The 10,000-nt window shown below is 45.2% G+C and overlaps 2 non-coding genes across 2 annotated transcripts; both read right to left on the bottom strand.

Moving 5' to 3' along the window:
- Positions 1 to 436: 436 nt before the first annotated feature.
- Positions 437 to 591, bottom strand: LOC126877293 (5.8S ribosomal RNA). Its single transcript, XR_007694903.1, has one exon. It is a non-coding gene; the product is annotated as a 5.8S ribosomal RNA (ribosomal RNA).
- A 3,359-nt stretch (positions 592 to 3,950) lies between these two features.
- On the bottom strand, positions 3,951 to 5,873 carry LOC126877286 (small subunit ribosomal RNA). The gene has a single exon (XR_007694898.1). It is a non-coding gene; the product is annotated as a small subunit ribosomal RNA (ribosomal RNA).
- Between the last annotated feature and the right edge of the window lie 4,127 nt (positions 5,874 to 10,000).

The raw sequence follows: 10,000 nt of genomic DNA, 5'->3' as shown, positions 1-10,000 counted from the left end.
GCAGGTCCGTGACCGGTTCTCTCCGCTCTTATTCGTATCCCTTCGTATACCTTCGTCCGACTCTGAAACGTTCTCTTATAATTTTTAAGAAGAACGACGGCGGGTTGTCAAGGCAAGAAGGGACAGAGAGAGACAGAGGTAGAGTTTCGTAGTCTCCCGTGAACACGATAGATTATATATCGAGCATGCGTACGACTTGCACGGTCTCTGCACGACCGCGACGAACGCCGACGAGCGTCCAACAATCGCTCGTACGTCGCGTATGTTCTCTCCGTCCGCTCTTATTCGTATCCTCGTTCTTGTACCTTCGTCCGACTCTGAAACGTTCTCTTATATAAAGAAGAACGACGGCGGGTTGTTAAGGCAAGAAGGGACAGAGAGAGACAGATACGGAGAGTAACGATACGCAACGCAAGCAGTCTTAGGTTTACGTGAGCAACCCTCAGCCAGGCGTGGTCCAGGAATTGTATCCGTGGACCGCAATGTGCGTTCGAAATGTCGATGTTCATGTGTCCTGCAGTTCACACGTTGACGCGCAATTAGCTGCGTTCTTCATCGACCCACGAGCCAAGTGATCCACCGTTCAGGGTAATCTTTTATAAATTTACAACAGTTCAATACTCAAATGTACTCTTCTCGGTTCTAGCGAAGCCGAGTTCCGTCACGTTCGACCAACGGGAATCGAACGCGCAGAAGTCGCCATAGGATTGACGACACAAAAACGTTCGAAAAAAAAAGAAAACGACGAACGCGCGAAGATACGCGCGTTCGCCGGCCGGGCGTAAAGTACATTATGATATATAACAACCATCGAGATCGAAGCTCCGTTCGTCAGGAAACGACGGGGATATATACACCCGATTCTGAATCCTCTGTACAGCACACGATCTCGCGAACGAGTAAGCACGGTGGCTAGCCCATGTTATATATGTGTTTGATTCTACTCTCTCGTCCAATTATTCAAGAAACAGCGCGCGTGCATCTCTCCATCGTTCGGGTGATAGTAAAGATTCGATGGGATTCGCGCGGCCGTCCGCCTCGAGCGGTCTTTCGTCCCAATATCCAGAAGCAGAGTTTGAAAAACTCTAGCGACGGCACGGGTGTCCGACTCACGACATCGAGGTTTCGAAGCCGGCGATCCCCTCCGAACGGATGGCGACCACGCGACCGACTGAAAGCATGAAAAATCGACGAAAGATAGAACACATCTCCGTTCGGGTGGTGTTTTTTTTTTTAAAAAAAAAAAAAACAAAAATTCGATGGGACTCGCAGCCATCGTCCTCGCGCGGTCTTTCGTCCCGATATCCAGAAGCAGAGTTTGAAAAACTCTAGCGACGGCACGGGTGTCCGACTCACGACAACGAGGATAGACAGCCGGTCCCCTCCGAACGGGTTATGCGACGATAAACTCGATGAAACTTTAGTCTCGTTCAGGTAGTGTGTGTCTTGTAAATCAAAAATTCGATGGGACTCGCATCCATCGTCCTCGCGCGGTCTTTCGTCCCAACATCCAGAAGCAGAGTTTGAAAAACTCTAGCGACGGCACGGGTGTCCGACTCACGACAACGAGGATAGACAGCCGGTCCCCTCTGAACGGTATATTATATATGAGATGATAGACGACAAACTGGATGAAACTTTAAGTCTCGTTCAGGTAGTGTGTAAATCAAAAATTCGATGGGACTCGCATCCGTCGTCCTCGCGCGGTCTTTCGTCCCGATATCCAGAAGCAGAGTTTGAAAAACTCTAGCGACGGCACGGGTCTCCGACTCACGACAACGAGGAAAGACAGCCGGTCCCCTCTGAACGGTATATTATATGAAACTTTAAGTCTCGTTCAGGTAGTGTTTAAATAAAAAATTCGATGGGACTCGCATCCGTCGTCCTCGCGCGGTCTTTCGTCCCGATATCCAGAAGCAGAGTTTGAAAAACTCTAGCGACGGCACGGGTGTCCGACTCACGACAACGAGGAAAGACAGCCGGTCCCCTCTGAACGGTATATTATATGAAACTTTAAGTCTCGTTCAGGTAGTGTTTAAATAAAAAATTCGATGGGACTCGCATCCGTCGTCCTCGCGCGGTCTTTCGTCCCGATATCCAGAAGCAGAGTTTGAAAAACTCTAGCGACGGCACGGGTGTCCGACTCACGACAACGAGGAAAGACAGCCGGTCCCCTCTGAACGGTATATTATATGAAACTTTAAGTCTCGTTCAGGTAGTGTGTAAGTCAAAAATTCGATGGGACTCGCATCCGTCGTCCTCGCGCGGTCTTTCGTCCCGATATCCAGAAGCAGAGTTTGAAAAACTCTAGCGACGGCACGGGTGTCCGACTCACGACAACGAGGATAGACAGCCGGTCCCCTCTGAACGGTATATAATATGAAACTTTAAGTCTCGTTCAGGTAGTGTGTAAGTCAAAAATTCGATGGGACTCGCATCCGTCGTCCTCGCGCGGTCTTTCGTCCCGATATCCAGAAGCAGAGTTTGAAAAACTCTAGCGAAGGCACGGGTGTCCGACTCACGACAACGAGGATAGACAGCCGGTCCCCTCTGAACGGTATATAATATACATTATGCGACGGTAGACGATCAACTAGACGAAACTTTAGTCTCGTTCAGGTGGTGTAAAAAAAATTCGATGGGATACGCACGCACGGCTGTCGTCGTCCTCGAGCGGTCTTTCGTCCCAATATCCAGAAGCAGAGTTTGAAAAACTCTAGCGACGGCACGGGTGTCCGACTCACGACATCGAGGCTTCGAAGCCGGCGGCGTTCCCCTCTGAACGAACTTCGGCTAGACTAGTTACGAATCGTTGCTACACATCGTCTTCATCGTCGTCGTCGTCGACATCGACATCATCATCATATCATCATCATCATCATCATCATCATCGGTCATCGTCGCATAGCGGGCCAACATCCACGCGATGCGTCTTCGTTCTAGGTTACCCGATCCACGAGTATGTTACACGTGGTTTCGTTATTTCGAACGAAACGACATACGAAGAGCACACGCCCTTTGGGTAGGAAGCACGTTTCGAGAACGACGAGAGTTTCGATGAAAGAGACGAGAGAAGTCGACGCAGAAGGTATCCATGGATCTTCGAAGAGAACCTTCGAAGATGTATATCGGTATCCTTTCGCTCTGCGCGACTCGCTACAAGTTCTTTCGCTCTCGTCGACTCGTTCTAGACGCTTCGTTCGATCCCAAAGAGGAGTCTTCGATATGTCCCGTTGCTAGGAGGAGAACAAACGCAACACAGACCACGAAACATAGAAGAGAATAGGCGAGCATGATCACTCCGACACGAGGCACTTTAGAGATTTTCTTATTAGTTTGCATGGACTTTTATATTTCGTTTGTACGGTTTCCACGATGCAAATACGAAATACGAGATCGTGACGGCGGGTCTTTCTGTGTACGGCCTCTCGCAGGCGCCACGACTGCATTTCTCTTTACACCTGGTTTCCATTGTAATTTTTTCGTTTGATATCGAGCCTTAACTTTTGTTGGCTCTTTCGAAGCTAGAGTTCCCTTTTATTAGAATTTCATATATATATATATATATTATATGTTATATGTTTTATTCGGAGACGGCGGGTCTTTCTGTTTACGACCTCACGCAGGCGCCTCGAATAAGTTTCATTCGCATTTCGTTTTTATACTTGTATATATATATCTCTTCATCCCGATGATCGAGAGAGAGTGCCACCTTCTCTTCGTATAATTCCGTAGCTGGAGGGTCGTCTCCTCCTTAAGAATATTTCTATTCGTGCCAACGGAGGTTGCCAAGCTCCCTGGCGTTTTCGTTTGTTAAAGTATATAGCTTGTTAATACGTCGTATATACTTTCGTCGATACAGGAGGAGTACGGCTCCTTACCGACCATTGTGATATATATTTCATAGTTTTTATATGTGTTCAAGTCAAATTCTTTTGGTATCGTATCGTTAATGATCCTTCCGCAGGTTCACCTACGGAAACCTTGTTACGACTTTTACTTCCTCTAAATGATCAAGTTTGGTCATCTTCCCGGTAACATCGGCAATGCTTATCACATTGGCCGCGCACCAGTCCGAAGACCTCACTAAATCATTCAATCGGTAGTAGCGACGGGCGGTGTGTACAAAGGGCAGGGACGTAATCAACGCGAGCTTATGACTCGCGCTTACTGGGAATTCCTCGTTCATGGGGAATAATTGCAAGCCCCAATCCCTAGCACGAAGGAGGTTCAGCGGGTTACCCGGGCCTTTCGGCCAGGGAAAACACGCTGATTCCTTCAGTGTAGCGCGCGTGCGGCCCAGAACATCTAAGGGCATCACAGACCTGTTATTGCTCAATCTCGTGCGGCTAGAAGCCGCCTGTTCCTCTAAGAAGATTTGTTTGTACGTTGGTAGTAAAAACCCACCGACCGAAGCCGGGGGCCTTCGAGATACCATAAGTTACGTCTATTTAGCAGGCTAGAGTCTCGTTCGTTATCGGAATTAACCAGACAAATCGCTCCACCAACTAAGAACGGCCATGCACCACCACCCACCGAATCAAGAAAGAGCTATCAATCTGTCAATCCTTCCGGTGTCCGGGCCTGGTGAGGTTTCCCGTGTTGAGTCAAATTAAGCCGCAGGCTCCACTCCTGGTGGTGCCCTTCCGTCAATTCCTTTAAGTTTCAGCTTTGCAACCATACTTCCCCCGGAACCCAAAAGCTTTGGTTTCCCGGAAGCTGCCCGCCGAGTCATCGGAGGAACTTCGGCGGATCGCTGGCTGGCATCGTTTATGGTTAGAACTAGGGCGGTATCTGATCGCCTTCGAACCTCTAACTTTCGTTCTTGATTAATGAAAACATTTTTGGCAAATGCTTTCGCTTCTGTCCGTCTTGCGACGATCCAAGAATTTCACCTCTAACGTCGCAATACGAATGCCCCCATCTGTCCCTATTAATCATTACCTCGGGGCTCCGAAAACCAACAAAATAGAACCGAGGTCCTATTCCATTATTCCATGCACACAGTATTCAGGCGAAGGTAGCCTGCTTTAAGCACTCTAATTTGTTCAAAGTAAACGTATCGGCCCACCTCGACACTCAGTGAAGAGCACCGCGATGGGATATTAGTTGGACCGCCCGCGAGGAGCTAAGCCCACCGATAGGACGTACCACATAATGCCAGTTAAACACCGCGAGCGGTGAACCGACACTGTGACACACAGATTCAACTACGAGCTTTTTAACCGCAACAACTTTAATATACGCTATTGGAGCTGGAATTACCGCGGCTGCTGGCACCAGACTTGCCCTCCAATTGGTCCTCGTTAAAGGATTTAAAGTGTACTCATTCCGATTACGGGGCCTCGGATGAGTCCCGTATCGTTATTTTTCGTCACTACCTCCCCGTGCCGGGAGTGGGTAATTTGCGCGCCTGCTGCCTTCCTTGGATGTGGTAGCTGTTTCTCAGGCTCCCTCTCCGGAATCGAACCCTGATTCCCCGTTACCCGTTACAACCATGGTAGGCGCAGAACCTACCATCGACAGTTGATAAGGCAGACATTTGAAAGATGCGTCGCCGGTGCTAGATGACCATGCGATCAGCACAAAGTTATTCAGAGTCACCAAAACAAACGATGGACGGACAGACGAGCCATCCGCCACCGATTGGTTTTGATCTAATAAAAGCATTCCTACCATCTCTGGTCGGAATCTGTTTGCATGTATTAGCTCTAGAATTACCACAGTTATCCAAGTAAATGTAGGTATGATCTAAGAAACCATAACTGATTTAATGAGCCATTCGCGGTTTCACCTTAATGCGGCATGTACTGAGACATGCATGGCTTAATCTTTGAGACAAGCATATGACTACTGGCAGGATCAACCAGGGATCTTATTCGTATAACAATTCTTATAAATTTCGTTTAAGTTCTCTTCGTGTCGTAGGTGGGACGTAAGCACCGTACGACGAGACTTTTCGTTCTTAAGATAGATATATCTATAAAATATATCTCCTAGCGACGTTCGAGATACACCCATAGTTCAGTAATAATCTTCGAACGCCGCTCGCAGCCACTTTGTAATTCTCAACTCCACCTCCTCTCTTCTCTCTCTCTCTCTCTCTCATAGTCTTATATAAAATGTTTAGAATCGTACTTCTAAAGGAACATTTCCATAATGCTGTCTTCGTGTAAAAAGACTTATTAGAATATCTTAGCGGTAAAGCACGTATACGCACCTCACGCTGAACGAACAAGCGCGTATCCCAGTGCGTCGCGCTGGACATACCGTAAGAATATTCTTTCAATCGGTAGAACATTTTCGGCAGAAGACATACTACGCAAAGATAGTACGCTCCTACCGCCTCATCGGATACTTCTGCGAAAGCAGAAGTTTTTATAGAAAGCAGACGGTTATACTCTTTTGAATGAATCGATGCTCAGTTAGTACAAGCACACACGCATCTAACAATTTTTGTTAGAATACGTACACACAGGTCACCAGCTTCCCGACTCAGGGGAACCTTGCCACGATATTTGGTCATTACGTCCAGGACAGCGACCCGCGGCGCAGCAGTGTAGAGAAAAAACCAGAACGAGAACGGAGGAACAGTCGAGAAATAGCGTAAAATACACTAAGACTCGAGGAGCGGTGACTGAATTCTCAACCGAGGCCGTAGAATAGCCACGCGCTCAACGCTGTTCCGACCGAACCGTCCGGCTCGACGTCTCTCTTATAGATACGAAAGCGCCAGCCGGAAGGCCGGCGCCGGCCGGGCTAGCGGCCGCGCGCTTACGGTGCAAAACCTCCGTAGCAACGTACCGTTCGGAAGGGACGCTGGAACTTAGTCTCGCGAACGCTCGATCACTACTATACAAAGCCAATATCCAACCATCGAAATACATTACCAGACGTTTTATTAACATAATAGAAATGCATTTTTACCAAAAAATTAATTTTTTTTTTCACCGAAAAATTGCATCAGTAAACATACTCTTTTATCGAATACGGACAAAAAATAAGTTTATAATCAATTACAATACGTTAAAATAAGTAGAAATATGCAAAAAAATATATACCTTGTAACGTTAATTAACGAAAAAATTAGAAAAATATCCCAGTCGTGTCAGTTCGACGAACGCTAATTTTTTGAAAAAATCGATAAAAATGTTTAATCCCGACGTATTTAATAGAGATAGAACGATTCCCGTAAAAAAATTCATACCTTGTAACGCTTTTAAACGAATAAACTCGAAAAAACTTTTTCGCCCTCGGAATTTTTCTAAGTCCCAACGTACCGGCTCGGAATTTTTCTATGTTCCAACGACCGGTCGTGTCGGTCCAAACGTTTTTATATCCGTCTGCCGACGATATAAACGCTTAATCCCGACGTATTTTATCGAGTTATAACGATTTCTTGAAAAATATTCGTACGTTATAACGCTTTTTAACGAATTAATCGAAAAAGAGTGTTCGGTCCGAAAATTTTCTAAGTACGAACGACCGGCCGCATAGGTCCGTTTTTAAAAATCGTTCTCGGACGGAAATAAACCATTAATCCCGACGTATTTCGTCGAGTTACGTCGATTTATGCAAAAAAATTCATACCTTGTAACGCTTTTTAACGAATAAACTCGAAAAAACTTTTTCGCGCTCGGAATTTTTCTAAGTCCCAACGTACCGGCTCGGAATTTTTCTATGTTCCAACGACCGGTCGTGTCGGTCCAAACGTTTTTATATCCGTCTGCCGACGATATAAACGCTTAATCCCGACGTATTTTATCGAGTTATAACGATTTCTTGAAAAATATTCGTACGTTATAACGCTTTTTAACGAATTAATCGAAAAAGAGTGTTCGGTCCGAAAATTTTCTAAGTACGAACGACCGGCCGCATAGGTCCGTTTTTAAAAATCGTTCTCGGACGGAAATAAACCATTAATCCCGACGTATTTCGTCGAGTTACGTCGATTTATGCAAAAAAATTCATACCTTGTAACGCTTTTTAACGAATAAACTCGAAAAAACTTTTTCGCGCTCGGAATTTTTCTAAGTCCCAACGTACCGGCTCGGAATTTTTCTATGTTCCAACGACCGGTCGTGTCGGTCCAAACGTTTTTATATCCGTCTGCCGACGATATAAACGCTTAATCCCGACGTATTTTATCGAGTTATAACGATTTCTTGAAAAATATTCGTACGTTATAACGCTTTTTAACGAATTAATCGAAAAAGAGTGTTCGGTCCGAAAATTTTCTAAGTACGAACGACCGGCCGCATAGGTCCGTTTTTAAAAATCGTTCTCGGACGGAAATAAACCATTAATCCCGACGTATTTCGTCGAGTTACGTCGATTTATGCAAAAAAATTCATACCTTGTAACGCTTTTTAACGAATAAACTCGAAAAAACTTTTTCGCGCTCGGAATTTTTCTAAGTCCCAACGTACCGGCTCGGAATTTTTCTATGTTCCAACGACCGGTCGTGTCGGTCCAAACGTTTTTATATCCGTCTGCCGACGATATAAACGCTTAATCCCGACGTATTTTATCGAGTTATAACGATTTCTTGAAAAATATTCGTACGTTATAACGCTTTTTAACGAATTAATCGAAAAAGAGTGTTCGGTCCGAAAATTTTCTAAGTACGAACGACCGGCCGCATAGGTCCGTTTTTAAAAATCGTTCTCGGACGGAAATAAACCATTAATCCCGACGTATTTCGTCGAGTTACGTCGATTTATGCAAAAAAATTCATACCTTGTAACGCTTTTTAACGAATAAACTCGAAAAAACTTTTTCGCGCTCGGAATTTTTCTAAGTCCCAACGTACCGGCTCGGAATTTTTCTATGTTCCAACGACCGGTCGTGTCGGTCCAAACGTTTTTATATCCGTCTGCCGACGATATAAACGCTTAATCCCGACGTATTTTATCGAGTTATAACGATTTCTTGAAAAATATTCGTACCTTCTAACACTTTTTAACGAGTTATTTGGAGGGGATCTTTCGGCCTTTTCGTAGCGGTGCGAAAAAATTCTAAGTTCCAACGTCCCGGTCACGTTGGTCCGGAGGATGAAATTTTTTAAAAAAATAAAGTGAAATCGTTACGTTCGACTAGATTTCGTCGATACGTAACGATTTCACACAAAATTTCGATACGTTATAACGCTTTTTGGCGAGTTATTTCGAGTTGAACTTTCGGTACTTTCGTAACGGTGCGAAAAAATTCTAAGTTCCAACGTCCCGGTCACGTTGGTCCGGAGGATGAAATTTTTTAAAAAAATAAAGTGAAATCGCTACTTTCGACTAGATTTCGTCGAAACGTAACGATTTCACGCAAAATTTCGATACGTTATAACGCTTTTTGGCGAGTTATTTCGAGTTGAACTTTCGGTACTTTCGTAACGGTGCGAAAAAATTCTAAGTTCCAACGTCCCGGTCACGTTGGTCCGGAGGATGAAATTTTTTAAAAAAATAAAGTGAAATCGCTACTTTCGACTAGATTTCGTCGAAACGTAACGATTTCACGCAAAATTTCGATACGTTATAACGCTTTTTGGCGAGTTATTTCGAGTTGAACTTTCGGTACTTTCGTAGCGGTGCGAAAAAATTCTAAGTTCCAACGTCCCGGTCACGTTGGTCCGGAGGATGAAATTTTTTAAAAAAATAAAGTGAAATCGCTACTTTCGACTAGATTTCGTCGATACGTAACGATTTCACTGATAATTTCGATGCGTTATAACGCTTTTTCTCGAGTTATTTCGACTCGAACGTTCGAACAGTGGCGAATATTTCAAAGTCCCTGCGACGCAACGATACGCTCTTACGCGTTGCTCGCTCGCTCCGCTCGCTCGAAAAAAAAAGTAGCCCAACCCAAAACCAATCCCTTTAGCGTTCGTTCTTCGATTTCATCGAAATCTTCGTTCGAACGCTTGGGATCGGTTTTGGGTTGGGCTATATTCGTCCGAGCGAGCGCAGCGAGCGAGCATTTGTCGCGATTATTTTCCTCGTTTTCGTCT

This window comes from Bombus huntii, unplaced genomic scaffold, assembly GCF_024542735.1.
Source record: "Bombus huntii isolate Logan2020A unplaced genomic scaffold, iyBomHunt1.1 ctg00000142.1, whole genome shotgun sequence".
NCBI classification, from domain to species: Eukaryota; Metazoa; Arthropoda; class Insecta; order Hymenoptera; family Apidae; genus Bombus; species Bombus huntii.
This window is presented reverse-complemented; position numbering and strand designations above follow the sequence as displayed.